The following is a 17762-nucleotide window of genomic DNA, read 5'->3' on the forward strand; positions in this document are numbered from 1 at the left end:
TCAACGCTGACAATCTCTTCACTGTGGGATATGCTGATGACATAGCAATCTTGATATCTGGGAACTTTGAAAGCACCTTATGTGACCTCATGAGACGAGCTTTCAAAGTGATTGAGAGATGGTGCAATGAGCACGAGTTATCTGTCAACCCATCAAAAACAGAACTAATACTTTTTACCAACCGAAGAGTTCTTGGACCGTACAAACTTCCGAAACTCTTCAACACTGAACTCATTCTCAAGAATGAAATCAAGTACCTAGGTGTGATTTTAGACAGTAAACTGCTCTGGAACAAACATCTAGAACACAAACTAAACAAAGCAACGATCGCCTTTTATCAATGCAAAAAGATGCTAGGCGTGAAATGGGGCCTATCGCCTAAGATAACATTATGGATATACACTGCCATAATTAGGCCAATGCTTGCCTATGGAGCCCTTGTTTGGTGGCCCAGAACAGAACTTCAAACGGCAATTACCAAACTCGGACGCTTCCAGAGGCTTGCTTTGTCCGCTGCTAGCGGTTGCATGAAAACAACACCAACCGCAGCAATGGAGATGGCCCTGCAGATCTTACCCCTGGACCTACACATACAGCAGGAGGCAGCCCTGGCTGCTATCAGGCTTATGGTACTGGATCTATGGGGAAAAAATCACTACAGTACACACACAGCGATTCTCAACAGGGCAACAGAGTATCAACCTCTTATTGCTGCGCCCTGTGATAGAATCACTAACCAATTAATATTTAACAGGAAATATCATATACAACTGAGAGAAGAGGAACATGACCGGTCGACCGTGAATGAGCTACGTATATATACAGATGGATCCAAAACAGGGTCTGGCTCAGGCGCTGGCATATTCTCTCTTGATCTCAACATCAACATACACCTACCCTTGGGCACACAGAGCACGATCTTTCAATGTGAATGTGTCGCCTTAACCGAAGCAGCCAGAGCCGTGCAGCGGCTAGGGATTAATGACTTTTGCATTAAATTCGTATCCGACAGTGCATCCGTGCTGATGGCGCTCGGAAACAAAAAAACCAACCTTCTCTGAGAGATACTACCTCTAATTGTTTAAAAAATGGGGCACACGCCCTCAAAGGCCGGCAACTAGAACTAAGAAAATATTGGTTTCCATGGACTGCGATGACTGCCCTTAGAGTTCGAGTCCCGTAGGCCTTGCCTTTCCTATAAAAATAATAAGTATTTACGAATGAAGGGTTTGAATGCATAATTAATCTGTTTGGTACAGAAGAAATAACCCAGGTCCCTGCTATTACCAAAAACTATAAACAGTTAATTTGTCATAATACACTGAAAGCCTTTAGCTATTTGATGTATTCTCATTTTACCCTCGTGTATTTTCATATAAATAAACGCAACAACGCGTTAACAGCGTTTAAGGTTATAAAAAGCGATATATACAATTTGAATACCGCACTATATTATTCAATTTTATGCTGTCTGCAATAAATAAAAGTAATTTGGAGAGATACAGGTGAAAATTATATTTTTTTGATGTTGGTTCAAGTCTATAAACTCTCTAACATAAACGCATTAAATTAAGACTCCCACAAGATATTGGATCCGCCGGAAACGCTTAGCCGCAACGACTTTAAAACTATTTCGAATTTCCGTCCGAAAATCTAGAAAATCTCGGCGGTTGACTTATTCGATCTTACAATGGATTTCACAAGAATGAGAGGAAATTGTTAAGTGTATTAGGGAGAATGCTGGTTTAATTCACTTGGTTACAGCAATTTAGTACTTCGATAATAAACAAAAATTTTCAATTTCATACAATTAACAGAAATCAGATAGACGAGGCTAACAGAGCTAGATTTATTTTTGAAGTTATACTTCTTTAGGCGCGTTATGAAAAATTTATGAGAGTGAAATTTTACGATGCGCGCGCACCTGTGACACAAAATTGGGAGCGTGATTATAGCGTGCGCGAGCGAGATAGGAATAAGACAATCTACAAGTAAAAAGAAATAGAATATGCGTGAAGTTCGTATGCCAAGAATTTTGAATGACCATAATGACATTTGTCATTTACCTTTTAAACAAATAAAGGAGTTTTGATTATTTTTTCAAAGAAATTTATTAATTTTATATTGTGCAATACTGCCAAAGCTACAACATACATCTAAGTGTTTGGTAGAGATGTTCTAAATATATAATAATATATACTTTTAACTAATTAGAATTTATGTTACACTTAATGTAAGAGAATAATAATAAATAATTATTTATTTAATTTTTCAAATGTAAACTGAACTTAATTGACTATAATGATTCCTTTTCCAGTCTTTGATTATTTAATTGTAATTAATTATTTGCATGCAATCAAAAACTATTTTTAAGAATGCCAAAGTAGTATAATTTCTTACGCGCGTACATAAGTACACGCACCCTTTTTTTTATTTAAAACCAACTTTAAAAAATCGAAGTATCAATACGAAGTGTAATTTTTTTATTAATGCAATGTATGACAACAGTCAAATGCTCCTGTGAGGTAGTTGTTAACCAAGGTTTTTTTTAATGGAATAGAAAGCAAATGGACAGGAGGTTCAGCTGATGTTAAGTGATACCGTCACTCACATTATCAGAAGGCTCACAAGTGGCTTGCAAATGGACAAGGACAGTTCTTGATGACTTAACACGTTCACTGCGGCAAGTAAAATAATACTTTTTCATCAGGTGCGGCGGCTTGCCAAAATGCGCCCCCAATGATATTTCCGCCGGTGCGTGGCAGGTCTTTCTAGACCCAACAGCACTAGGATAGATTAAATTGCTATAACTTTGTGGAAACATGATGTATACATTTTTTTTTTATATTGTTAGAATGACCTTGAACCCAACTTCCTTAGGTTTGATTCGCCCCGGGATCTGGCAAACAGGAAATGAGAAATAAAGCAGGAAAAGCGGCAGGCCGATATCGACCTGAACCGCACTAGAATATATTTTTAGTAGTGATGGGACAGAGAAATATCGAAAATAAAACAGAATTATCGTAAACTCAACTCAAACTCAAACTCAAAATATCTTTATTCAAGTGGGTAACCAAGTACACTTTTGAATCGTCAAGTTAAATTAATCGTAAATTTACATTTACTACTAAAGGAACTGAAAAATTTATTTATTTACTTATGTATGCCTGTCTTGGAAACAGAAATACTTTTTATTTTTCTTAGTGGAAAATATTTCTTCACTGCTGTCACTATCACTGTCAATAACTGCAAGGCGAATTACTCTATTTTCCAAAATTTGTATTTTTATTGTATTGCTTGCCATCGTTGATAATATCAAACGCTATGTTAGATCAGTTAGATAGCACAACACTAACTGGTCGGGCGCGCGCTCTGTGCGGTATCGGGTCGCCAGCTGCCTGTTGGGTGGGCGGGCTGAAATAGGCCCACTGCCGCACTCAGCGGATGCAAAGCAGCGTCAGTGCGTGGTAGGTCGATAAAAGCCTGCCGTTATGTTTTGATGGGGAAAACCTACAATTTTGACCGCAAGATGAAATATATATTTGTCCCTGTCGAATTTTTACAAACACCTGAGATAATCGTTACGCACCAGCGAGAGGGACATAGATTTCTTCGTCCGCACCAGCGGAAATACCGCGGCAGGCTGATATCGGCCTGTTACGCAGTGAACGTGTTAATAAAGCAAAACGTTAAAAACAACAAAATAACAAAGACAAAAATTTTAAATGCTCCACGAAATGACTGCATTAATAGGGAAATAATTAACATTATAAATGATAGGAATGACCTGTGGAAGAAATACAAAAATAACAGGGACAATTCTCGTATAGAAAATGAATTCCATAAAATTTAAGAATCTGTAACTAAAGTTATTAAGAAAACTAAGTTATTATTACAGCCAATTTCTAAAATGCACAAATCCAAAGAAAATGTGGAGTTTATTGAAAGAACTTGCCGCTAACAAAAAGAAAGATACCATTGCTCCCACAAAGCTGAATGTTAATTCATATATAATAACTGATCCCATTCTCATTTGTGAGTCTTTTAATAATTTCTTTTCTACTATTGGGTTAAATCTCACTAATCATCGACGTAATAAACAAAACAATTTCAATGTAACCGTACCAAATAACAACATACAATTTATTTTAAATATTCTTAGACCGTGTACAGGTCAAGAAATTTCCCAAATTATTAACAATCTTGACCCAAACTGTAGTTCAGGTATAGATGGCATCACAACCAAAACCATTAAATGTATTAAAAGTCAGATTCTTGATAACTTAACGTGCTGTCTTAACGAATTACTCAGGGACGGCAAGTTCCCTGATAACTTAAAGATCGACAAGGTCAGTCCAATATACAAATCTGGGCCCAGAGATGATCCGGGTAACTACAGACCCATCTCGGTATTGCCGGTTATGTCCAAGATATTAGAAAGAGTTTTATACACGCGCTTATTAGACCACCTAAATAAAATAAACTTTTTATACGAACACCAATATGGATTTAGATCAAAATCTAATACATTATCAGCTACAATTAATCTCATTACAAAAATTAAAACTAATACCGACCAAAGGAAAATTGTCCTTGTAGTATTCATTGATATAATGAAAGCTTTCGACACAGTTTACCACTCGCTTCTCGTAGAAAAGCTGGAAACGATTGGAATAACTGGCAATGCCTTAAAAATGTTCAAATCATATTTAAACAATAGATTCCAAGTAGTTAAAATTAATGATTGTCAAAGTAAACTCTTACCTATCTCTTGTGGAGTACCACAGGGATCAATATTGGGCCCATTATTGTTTTTAATTTATTTAAATGACATACAACACCTTAACTTGCATGGACAGATAACCTTGTATGCGGATGATACCTGTCTCCTATACACTGGTTCATCTGTGCATGATATAATTTCTCGAGTGCAAAAGGACCTTGACTATCTATACTTGTGGTTTCAATCGAAATTGCCAACTATCAACACTGCTAAAACATCGTACTTAATTTTTAAACCTAAAAATGTTAAAATCCCACCACATTCGCCTATAACAATAAATAATGTACCACTAATTGAAAAGAAAAGTGAAAAATGTCTTGGATTATATATTGACAATAACTTAACATGGACAACGCACATAAATCATTTAATAACTAAATTATCTTCTTTAAGAGGTTCCCTTAGACACATAGTTCGAAGCCTTCCTCGTGAAGTTCGTCTTCATATTTATAATTCTTTGGCAAAATCACACCTTCTTTACCTTATTAAAATTTGGGGAGCCGCGACTAAAACTAATATTTCTCACCTTCAAATTGCTCAAAATAAAGTAATTAAATTGCTTTTTCATTACCCATACTTAACTTCTACACAAACAATTTACAGTGAAACAAAACTCATGAATATAAAACAATTATTTCAATACAATACCAGCTTATTAATCTACAAAATTCTAAATGACCATATACACACTAACATTACTTTCACCAAAATAAGCCAAATTCAGAAGCGCACTTCACGACGCCCTCACAATCTTATTATGCCGAAGTTTAGAACTAATAACGGTACAAAAACATTGAGCGTTGGGGGAGTGATGCGGTACAATAGACTACCACAAAATATAAAAAGTGCAGACAGCCTGGCAATATTTAAACTTAAACTAAAAGACCATCTCCTGAGTGATCCTAATTACCTGCGCAAATGACAGTCCACCCAAGTTATACTTCGATGATTGATCCTTGACGCTTAAGCACGACGTGATAAATTGTATTTTTAGTCTATAAGTCTCATGTAAGTGACCATTGTCTGTAATGAGAAAATAAAATGTCTTTAAACCTAAAGGACAGAAGAAGAGAAGAGAAGTCAAGTTGGTTCGGGAATACTTCAGTAGGCAGCTGGTTCCACATAGTGGTGGCTGCAAAATTTGCCTTAAGAAACGCTCAGTTGTGGAACGACGGACGTCGAGATGATACGATGTTTTATAGTCCACGTCGATTCCATTTCCACCTAAGTTTATTTAGTTAAATCATTAAATACTAAATAAATTTAGGTGTATTCTTTATTTTATTTATTCTTCTCTTCCCTTATTACTAATCTCTTCATGTCTGGAATCTTAGTTTTCTTCGTGAATGCCACTGTCTTCAACTAAGCTTTAACTGATAACGTACACATGTACAAAAACACTAAATCCCGAAAGACAAGCAGTAATTTTAGGCTTTATATTCAGTGCTAAGTCACACATCCCGCTTTCAAACAACACACAGTTTGCATAAAAAAACAAAGAATGACAGGTGTGTATAATGCGGTGTTATTCGTAAAGTGCTAGTGAGGTGCGAACACCATCATAGTTAAAATCAATATTGGTACCACCTAATACCAAGAATAAGGTTATTTTTTTTTTTAGGGGGCAAATGATCTTAAGTGATATCGCGAGTGAGTTGCCGGCCTACAAAATAATGTAGATTAAATATATTGTGTAGGGAAGCGTGGAAAACGGCTCGCCTTAAATCCAAATATAAAAAAACGGCCCACAAAAACTTTATCCTAGTGTTAATCAGGGTATTTATTATAATATAATAATTCTAATGTTTATGATTTTTATTTAAATAATTCTATAACGCAATATTTTTTGGTGTATATACGTCATATCATAAACCCTTTTCACTCTACATTACTGAGTTGTGTAAGACAAGCCGATAAATATTTATAGCACGCTTCTGTACTAAATTATTTATAATCCCTGGTTCAATATTCATTTATTGTTTTACATTTTCGCAAAGATAAAAGAATGTATCGGTTTTTGGTAACTGGTTTTGCCTCGTGTTAGAACGAAATATGATTAGAAATCTAAATACCAAGTTCTATAATAATTAATTCTTTGATCCCTTGGAAAATGGGACGGGTTTTGGTATGGGATGCTATTTGTGTGGACACTTCAGCCTTGTCATACCTCCCTCGGACAAACAAAAAAGCTGGAGCAGCCGCAGAGCAGGCGGAAAATAATAAACGGCTCAAATTTAAGAGTTTTTCCTCTTTGATTTTATTCCATTTGGAATAGAGATTTTTCGGCCGTGGGCTTCAAGTGCACAGGTGTTTATTAAAGATTTAAGTTGGCATCTGATAGATTGTATCGGTGACCCCAGAGTTGCTGCTTTCCTCGCTCAACAAATAAGTATCGCAATACAGTAAGGAAATGCTGCTAGCATTAAAGTTACACCGCCACAGGGACTAAACTTTTTAAATTTGTTTTAATTTCTTTTTATGAATTTTTAATTATTATTAGAGGTTAGAGGTTATGTTAGAGTATAGAGGTTTTATATCCAAGTTAATGTTACTCAGTTAGTAATTATAATAATACGTAGAAACCTAAATATATAATATATTTTATGGTCACAATATTTTTATGTCATTCACACAATCGTAGTTTTGTAAACAGATAACAATAGCTATAGTACAGTTATACGAAAGTAATTTTTAAAAATTGAAATTATTCCATAATAGCTTCGTTTAATGAATATGTACTGCCCTGCGATTCTGTAACTCAACTCTGAAAAGGTGGGAGCTTGTAGTTTATTGTTTATTAGAATGCCAAATCATAAAATGACTGCTTCACGACTGATTTGAGAGCGACCGCCGATGCGAAAACCGCTGTGTAAGTTCGAAAGGTGAGTTACAGAATCGCAGGGCTGATACGGTATAAAAAGATTCTAATCAGTTACATAAGTTCATTAAAATGGACCTTATAAAACCAAACTCGATTATATTCATAATATTAATAAACTTTCAAGGACGAAATTAAGAACCATCCAAATATTACTGTTTTTGAACACCAAGAATTATTATTCTATATAGTATTTTGATATGGACTGAGAATTAGAAGATTATACGAAGTATGCGAATAAAAATAGAGCAAATCTAAGGCAATTGGGATAATTTGTAGCGTTTGCCAAGGACTATATTTTCTAAGTAACTTGTTTGTGCGTTGTTGACAACCATGTAGGTATAATTATTTCCGCCCAAGGTCTCTATGGTACTAAAACGAGTCTAGGAAAACAAATTTAAGTATCCAAGATTTGTGATAAATTTTATCAACTATCACAACTCGAACCATGCATCAAGTAGATTTACTTTATGCATTAAACTATAAAGAGCGGTCATTCCCAGCGTCGAGAACTGTTAATTGTTCAGGTTATTTCGTATATACGTTAAATCACAAATAAATAATAAAACTAAGGAGTTTGCGTAACCGCGCTAATCTCAGAAACTATTGGTTTGAATTTATAAGTAGTATATCTTTGTCCATGTGTCGAGGAAGCCTGTATGCTATTATTATTTTTTGTTATCTAATAGGCATACGGGCTCACCTGATGTTAAGTGATACCGCCGCCCATGGACACTCTCATTGCCAGAAGGCTCGCAAGTGCGTTGCCGGCCTTAAAATCATATCACAGTACTAACAAAATAGTACATTATTACGTGCACGAATCTAAAAATAGTGGCGCTACAACTATTTAGGTCTGGGGCTCGGATTTCTGTATCTATTTTGTGATTGTTTGTTTTCCAATAAGTAAAAACGTGATTAGTCATTTTGATGATGAGCGGCGTTGACTTTTTTGGGTGTAACGCATTTCCTTTCAACCTTTTTAGGTCTGTGCTTCAGATTTCAAAATCTGTTTCATGATCATTTCTCTTAGGCAAGTAGGTGATCAGCCTCCTGTGTCTGACTCACGCCGTCGAGTTTTCAAGGGTCAAGCCTTGTTCCTCACGATGTTTTCCTTCACCGTTCGAGCGAATGTTAAATGCGCACATAGAAAGAAAGTCCATTGGTGCACAGCCTGGAATCGAACCTATGACCTCAGGGATGAGAGTCGCACGCTGAAGCCGGTAGGCTTACACTGCTGCACTGCTTAAGCAACTAGCCCTAATCTAACCTATTAACATAAAATAACCAATAAATAGATGCCAGAATCTGAGTTTAAGACGGAAAAATGTTCGTAATATATAATAATAAAAATATGTTTGTTCATTATAAGTAGATATACGGTTATATTAATGTCAATTCCTTTAATTTATCAAAAACTCCTATAAAATATAATCTACGTATAAAGCCGTATAGAAAAAGTTAATAGAAGTTCATGGGTCCCAGGTGCTACGGAAATTGATACAATTCCCTTTTTCACGATTTGGGCAAACAATACCACTCGACGATTAGTTTCTAACTTTTCCTTTTTTATTATAAAAACTCGGGAATGCGTGACCAGTATTGTTCTTATATTATTCACCGCCTTCTCTTATATAAAATAAACTAATTAAAATACAAAATCTATACACAAACATGGCTTTTGAAGTTCCTGGGTTTGATCTCTTATAAAACAATTATTATAATAGTTTCGTAGGTACAAAAGGTTAGGTTTAGGTTTAAATACATTTATTCTCATAACAGACAAGAGTCACTTACATGAGAACTTATATACTAAAGATACAATTTATCACGTCGTGGGTCATTGAAGAGCTTCAAGGATCAATTAGCGAAGTAGAACTTGGGTGGACTTTCATTTACGCAGGTAACTGGGATCACTCAAGAGATGGTCTTTTAGTCTAAATTTAAATATTGCCAGGCTGTCTGCACTTTTTATATTTTGTGGAAGTCTATTATACCGCAGCACTCCCCCAACGCTCAATGTTTTTTTACCGTTATTGGTTCTAAACTTAGGTACAATAGGATTGTGTGGGCGTCGTGAACTGCGCTTCGATAAAACATACAGAGTAATGTATGTTAGGACTTCGAACAACAAAGAGAAGAAAGAAAACCTACTTATGTTTTAGAATATAAATCTTTCGTCTTTATTTTATTAATAAAGATAGAAATTCTATCTTCATGTAGCTTTAGCTGTTCTTCACAGACCATAGCGTTTTTTAACCCAACACAACGATCCTTTAATTCATAAAAACGTTAAAACACATTTGTCTCTTTCTGTCATTATTTTATTACCTTAGTTTCAATCAATGCAATGCAAAAACTTAATGCATTTCAATATAAAGTACTAGAAAGCCGCGTTAAATATTTGCTGGAGAAAATTGCATCATCCATCTTTGAGGCAATTTATTCATCTATGGTAGTATGATAAATCGATTCAGGATTCGAAGCAAGCAAATACTGTCGTCCGCCGTGTAAAATTTCTGCACTTACATAATCGTAACTAGTATTATTATTCTGAAAACTGAGTTTTATATCGCGCAGTCCGGACATACAACGACCAATATCTAAGCCTTGACTTGTTTAAGCTATCGCGGAATATGGTTTATAAAAGGAGTATTAAGAATATCCATAGCACAAAATCACCTCCATCATGTATACCCCACATACACACCTTGCACCTTCACATACTTACCCTCTTTTTTACACCATCACAGAACACAGCCAAATTAGGTACCACTTATTTAAATGTGTTGAATATTTTTTTGTTTCCTTTTGTAAATTTTTGAACCTTTTTATAGTTAAATGTATTCCATGGGCTATATTTTCAGTGTAACTGTTTGTATATATAATATATCATTTATGTTAGCTGTAGGATTACGAAAAAAAATAAGTACGAAAAGGGATATAAAAACAAAACACTGCCCAAATAGGTATAAAATAAATAAAAATAAATCAGTGGCGCTACAACCTCTTTAGGTCTGGGCTTCTGATTTCTGAATCTGTTTCATGATCATTTTTCAATCTAATAGGCAAGTAGGTGATCAGCCTCCTGGGCCTGAAAGAAAGTGAAAGGGATGAGAGTCGCACGCTGAAGCCACTAGGCCAACAATGCTCAAATAGGTATAATATATTGTTAATTCATCATCATCATCAATGATTATACAGCCCTTTGTGGGCCTTAGCCTCCTGTTGTTTTCTGTATTTGCTGATTTCCTTCACGATTCGAGAAAGTAATTAATAGAATACACACAACCGGCGCTGGCAGTGGCAGTGGCTCTGTAGTTACCAAAATCCATCAGGAAAAGAGTTTTATCGAAAATCCATACGAAAATGTCCGCATTGGTATTCGCTATTGAATGTTACAACTGCCGGTGTAAGGTTCGCTGATTGAGAGTTGTTTTGCCTAGCTAATGCCGGTCATACACACTACGGTCTACCGGAGAGGTAATCTGTGCAGGTATGACTGCGCAAGTCAACCGAACAATGGTAGCGTGTATGGGGACGTTCCGGTGTATCGGAGCGGTCTTCAGTTTTTCTTTGCGATGGCATCGAATGCGGACGATGGCACGCTGGCGTTGCTAGGTCTTGCTTTAATTTTGAAGAAAAATGATACGAAAAATAAGCGAAGAAAGTGGTGTAAGCATTGGTTATTGAAAAGGAAAACATATAGTCATGTTAATTTATCAAATTAATTGAAATTTAAACTATTATTATTACTATTTAACCGATTACTATCTTAACAACCTGCGCAGGCGACCGGAGTACACGCACACACGCACAGGTACACCGTACGGTGTTACAAGAAAGAATCGATTTTCGATCTTGCGCCGGTCGCCTGCGCAGGTTCAAAAACCTGCACAGGTCTATTCCCACACACATACCGGTCTACCTGCGCAGGCATACCTGCACAGGTGGACCTCTCCGGTAGACCGTAGTGTGTATGGCCGGCATAACACTGCTTTACAGCTGCAACACCTGCATAAACTGTACACGATTCATACTATTTTTCAATTGTTCCATGAAAATGGAGTATCTTGAAATACCTTGTCCTGGAGTTCGTCCAACGTAATACAAAGCAGGTGTTTTCCATTTACGACTTTATACTTTTATTCTTCGGTATTTTGAAGCAGAAAGCTTTTTATTGTATTTTGAGTGTACTTTTTGTATTTCGTTCGTTAAAACTTTTCGTTGAATATGTTTTTGCTTGTAATGTATAGGTTGTAATGTAATTTTACAAATTGCATTTTGTAAAGAAAAAAAACTCGGTTATCTGTAAAGTCGGTTTACTGACCATAGTTGAACGTGACAACATCATAAGAAAATACTGATGGAATGGTTGCATTTTTAAAAAGAAAATTTTAATATCAAATAAATTGTTTAATAGATATTTTGTATGGATATAGAGAAGGAGGTAAATGGAAATCACAATTGAATTGATCAAGTAACATTTATTTGTACGCATAAATACAATTATGTCAATTTTTTAACGAAAGAACGCTGCCGAACGCGGAGGTCGATTGTGCCTCTTTGTCGCTCGTTCCGCCCTCTCGCTTGCACTTCAAGCCCTTAATGGAACGCCTCAGAGCGAGGTAACGCCGCATGTGTCATGTTTTTTCGTGCGTGCAGCCGGCTCCATCGAATTATAAGACGTTGTCACGTCAAAACATTTAGAAACAACGCGACACATCACATACTCGTATATTGCAAGTGCATTTATGAAAAGACTTAAAAAAAAACATATTTTCGCCATTTTTACGAATACATTTTCATTGAAGTAAAAAAAACAAAGCTTTCGCCATATTAATTAGTAATGATATTAATTTAAATAATTTAGCCAAAAGAAAGTATCATTCGGATTTATTAATATTCCGCCTGTTAAAAAGTGCATAGCAAAATGGCAGTAGTGAACTCACCTATGAATTGTTAAAAATATAATTATAAAATATACCACGTTTCCAACTAGTGTTTACTGACATACATAGAAAGCTCCATTTATAGAGATACAGAATTTATTTTTAATTATGATCTGAATGACAACAGGGATCGCGTCTAAATCATTAAATTATTTTATTGTTTATGGAACGAGATATTTCCATTTTAAAGCAGCCCAAGCGTAAAATTGCATTTTAATCACCAATTAGTACAATTGAATGCAAATAAAATTGTTTGCCAACTCTTAATTAGCTGTTATAAAATGTGATGGCTGAAATATGTTACGCAAAATAAATTCTTCAAATAATAATCTTTCAATTCTATTCATTCAATATATTTTCTATATAAATTGGAGCAAAGAACTCTACAAAAAAATATCGTTTGATGAAATTTTAATGTTAATTACAGTTTACAATAAAAATTTGAATTGATACTCAAAATTCACTTATGTATATCAAGCATCGGTGGTTCAGTGGTAGAATGCTCGCCTGCCACGCGGGCGGCCCGGGTTCGATTCCCGGCCGATGCAAATTTTTTATGGTTTTTATTAATATTTTTGTACTTTGTAATCCTATTCATTAATTGTTCCAGAATTAGCTATCAAAAATCAACAACAAATTACCGAAAAATACGTCATTCTATTTAATTTTGTCCAGCGCTATCTAGTTTAAATATTTAAATGAAATAAAAAAATGGTTCATCGTTATCACGCTTCTAAAAGTTACTTTACTATATCAACAGATGGTGCTAACAAACGAATTCATTCCTTACATTTTATAAATGTGCACTATTTTTGTATGACTTTATTATAGAATCCAACCTAGATCGACTTTTCTTTGAAATATTATTTCCTCTTGTTATTTACATGCTATCTAGATATTCAAAATTGAATTGTTTCCATATTTTTTTAAAATACAATCGTTACGGCAATAGACAAAACCATACAGTAGGTATAGTGCTTTTCATGAAAGAAGTCCCGCGGTGATTTTTGGAACTAAATTTGACAGGTCGGCAACAGTGTTGCCAACTTAGTGGATATTCCACTAGATCTGGTGGTTTAGATATACGTTTTAGCGGGCGAATTTTGGTTTTAGTGGCTAGTGGATTTTTCTAGTGGTTTAGTTTGTTTCATTCGGTGGTATGCTACGACATTTAACCACTAGCACGATTGATATCTTTACAGGAAAAGACGAAAACGTTTACCTTATAAAGGAATATTTTGTCATTATGTAGGCAACTCTGTAAAATTACGTTCGTTATTTTCGGGAATTTCCCGAAACAAGTTTATCAATTTCTTAAATTATTTTGATTATGGACTTTATTCGTATGTCTAATGGGTCAAATTTGATTTGAATTAATGAAATTTGTATGTGTTCGTTTCGTATGCATGCACAAAAATAGAAATACACAACACAGATACTTAGTACTTTTGGTTATGCTATGCATCGGAGCGACCTTGTTTGTTTGCAAATGTTTAGTTTATTTTTAAAACAAAATGCCAAAACCGCAATATACGCAAAAGTTCCGTGATTGTTGGTTACGGGACTCCCAATTAAAGGACTGGCTGGAAGTGGTGGAAAGTACAGCTGGAGGCGGCTGGAATTTTGGTACGAGGTGCTGGATTTCGAAGACATTGCAGGAGAAAACCGATTTGAAGATTTAGCCACGTTTGCTATATCTTTATTAGTTTTACCGCACTCTAATGCTGAAGTAGAGCGATTATTCAGCATTATGAATATCGTGAAGACAAAACACAGAAACCGAATGAAGCTAGATCTACTGTCATCTATTATGACAATCCGCGCAGGTTTAAAACGCGAAGGAAAGTGTTGCAATAATTACATCTTGCCAAATTATGTAGTCCAGAAAATAGGAACGAAAGAAGTGTACTTAAAATCAGAAGGTGCAGAGGAATCCTCTGCTGAAGATGATTTTTAACGATTTTGTATGTCTTCTATAAGTTTTTTTGTAATGAAAATAAACGAATTTTATAATTCAATTTACAATATTGTTCTTTTATTGTCAAAAAATATATCCTAGCTGTATGCTATCCATCTAAAGTAAAGAGTGACATAGTCCATAGACTACTGTTTACTTCAGTAAAACATGTGATTCCCGCGGTTAAAACAAAAAAATAGTGCTCGCCGGCTGCTTGCCTAACCTCCTCCTATCTGCGGACATAAAAATCACATCGATCCTATATTTCCTTTCGGCGTGAAAAAAGGATAATTAAACAAACACACTTACATTTATTTTATTAGTTAGTGTGGATTTTAGTGGTTTTCTGGTGGGTTGCGACGGCAAAATTGGTGGGTTCGTTAAAATTAAGTTGGCAACACTGGTCGGCAATGTTGTCATTCGTCGATGTTATAAAGTTCGTTTGTTGTGGTAGATTTTTGTGAATTTTTAACTAGCTTAGTGCATTTTGAAGATTGATTACAATGCCAAAAGTTGTAAAAAGTTCGGCTCGAGAAATGATATTAAAGGTGAAAGAGTTCTGTGAAGCGGAACATAAGAATCAAGGTGTTTTCATACCACTAAACAATGTTCGGAAGAGAGTTGCCGCCATAACGGTTACTTTTTAGAGTTGCCATTTAATAATTTTTTGCTGTATTGATGGGACTTTTATGATATAAATTCGTTTTTGCGACAAATTTGAACTAATACATAACGTGATGACACTATATAATTTCATCGTAAACTTAAAGTTACTATTATTTTTAACTGTTCATAATTTAATTGCAGGTGTGTCAAAGAAAACTGTAACAAGAATTACAAACGAAGGTATAACAGCGGCGTGTATTTCGTAAAAAATTGTAACCCAACAATTATGCATTAAAACTCTGAATAAAAAATTGTATTGCTTTTCTTTACCCTATTTTCTCATCGTTTCCCTGTAAGTAGGTAGAACATCGCTAATATAAGTAAGTAAAAATATAATTTTTACATAACATAAGTATTGTTTCATCGAAGTATGCAGAAAATAGTATTATTTGATAAATTACATCTGCTAAATGTAAATAAAATAGGTAAATTTTTACTCATAAATGGCAACATTACGTCATGCGATTGCAGCGCCGCGTCTGGGGGACTTCTTTCATGAAAAGGACTATACGTTATATATATAGGACATAGAGTCAACAATCGACATAGTGGCGCACTAGCGCACCCTGGCGAGTTAGCCAAGTGGATAGCTGTGCTATCTAATATATTATCACCATAACACGCGTATGCATAGTAATTCAAATTACCATTTCATAATCTTTAAATTTTAGTGTAACACTATTTAAATTATCATTAGTCAGTGTATTTGTTACTACACTAAAACATTAAGCATAATATATTTTTAAATTAGTATATGTAGATATATAAAATTCGGAGTAAAATATTATTACTTTTTTTTTTAAATATGCAAAAGCAGTTTTCCTCTTTTTATTTAAATATATAAAAACATTTTCATTTATGCCTGGTTTTAATTTAGCTCAAGCTCTAGACAGAAAAGGGCTAGAAAATTTCTTTAAGTCATATACCTATATATTTTCAGACTTCTTTTGTAAACTGCCATAGTTTTTATATTCTTATCTTCTTCAAATTTTCTTCTACCTATTAATTGAATAGAATATCAAATATCAACAAAAATGGTGTTGTATTATTTATTAATAATCATTGAACTAAGTAAAGTCACAATATGTCTACCATACAGAAATGCATATGGAATTTTTTTTGTTGGTAAAAACATATATTAAAAGTAATAAACAAGTTTATTATTGATCCGATGAACCCAATGGGAGATCAACAGAGACTTTGTAGTTCTCCGGATGTGAAGTTAGGCGTTAGCAAAAGGGGTTTATGACCATCCACGTCTGGTATTCGCGTAATTGCAGGACGATTTGAGTAAAGCAAAGTCTTGAAGGAAACATCCCGCGTGATCGGTAATTTCAGAGCCGAGCATGGTGAGCGTTAAAATTACCGGGTACTACGATTTCAGCGGTTGGAACATCATTAGAACCCTAGTATTATCTCTGGATGTATATATAGATCCAGAGATAATACTGTAACAAGCTTCAACGAGATAGATCAAACTCTCTTGTCTCTGTCTTACGTTGAAACTTGAAAGTGTCAAAATAACTCTCTTGATGCCAAATAACTGTTGTTTTCCGATGTTTATTATAAATTTTTCTCATCGCAAGGCATCCCAAGTGAAATATTCGCGTATCGCGTATTCGTTAATATTTTTGCCAAGCGGTAATCATGGCAACCGTGTGTTCAGTGTTCTACAATCGTGGTATTAAGTTAAAACGTAAGAACGTCAATTCTTTAATATGTGTTTTGTACGGGTTTGTGTGGTGAAAAAGTGAGTAAGATATCAATAAAACCTCTTATATTTGCTATAAGTTGCCTAAGTAGCTTTGCATTAATGTGTTATCATGGTGAGAGTGTTAGAAAGTGTTGTTGTTATGAAGAGTTGAGGTTATTTTTTGTTCCCGCTTTTACCCCGTTTAGGGGTTTTATGCTTGATCCGAGGTAGCAGTTCGGTGAGTAATAGTCTGTAAGTTTTACCCTTCAAGGATGTCCAAAAGTTGTATAAACCCTCTTACGATTTTATAGCAAAATTTTATGAAGTTACCTGCCAATGTTTTTATTGTATACTTAAATCTTAAAAGTTTCCAAAAATGTGTTATTTTCTCTAGAATTGTTAATTTCAAGTATAAAATAGTGTGTGCTATTAGTTGATAACTTTTCAGATAGCTACTTCCAAAAGGTTAATTGTATTCATGAAAGTTTGTTTACAACAATGATGTAAATTCATAGCCCTTTGATGATTCTATTAAGTAACTTTATGGTTGAGAAGTGAAGTGAAGTCTGCCTGTTTGTGCTCCCTTTTGTCTATTTTTACATTTAGGTAAGACTTGGAAAAACTTAGTTTTATGTAGTTTTGGGTTCGACTCCCAAGTAGCTAGCACTCGATCCGACAAACTCATGTAGGTATAGGGAGTATACACATTTATAAGCATTATTGTTGGGTTCGATTCCCAAAGATGAAAATGTTTTTGGTTAGAGTAATAAAAATGTTTAGTGTTGTATTGTTTTGGGAAGAGTTTTCAGTATTGTTCTGTATAAGAACAATTT

The 17762-nt window shown here is 34.8% G+C and overlaps 1 non-coding gene across 1 annotated transcript; it reads left to right on the top strand.

The window, feature by feature from the left end:
• Positions 1-13090: 13090 nt before the first annotated feature.
• Trnag-gcc lies at positions 13091-13161 on the top strand. The gene has a single exon. It is a non-coding gene; the product is annotated as a tRNA-Gly (tRNA).
• The last annotated feature ends 4601 nt before the right edge of the window (positions 13162-17762 follow it).

The sequence above is a fragment of the Pieris napi genome, chromosome 5, assembly GCF_905475465.1.
Source record: "Pieris napi chromosome 5, ilPieNapi1.2, whole genome shotgun sequence".
In the NCBI taxonomy this organism is placed as follows: domain Eukaryota; kingdom Metazoa; phylum Arthropoda; class Insecta; order Lepidoptera; family Pieridae; genus Pieris; species Pieris napi.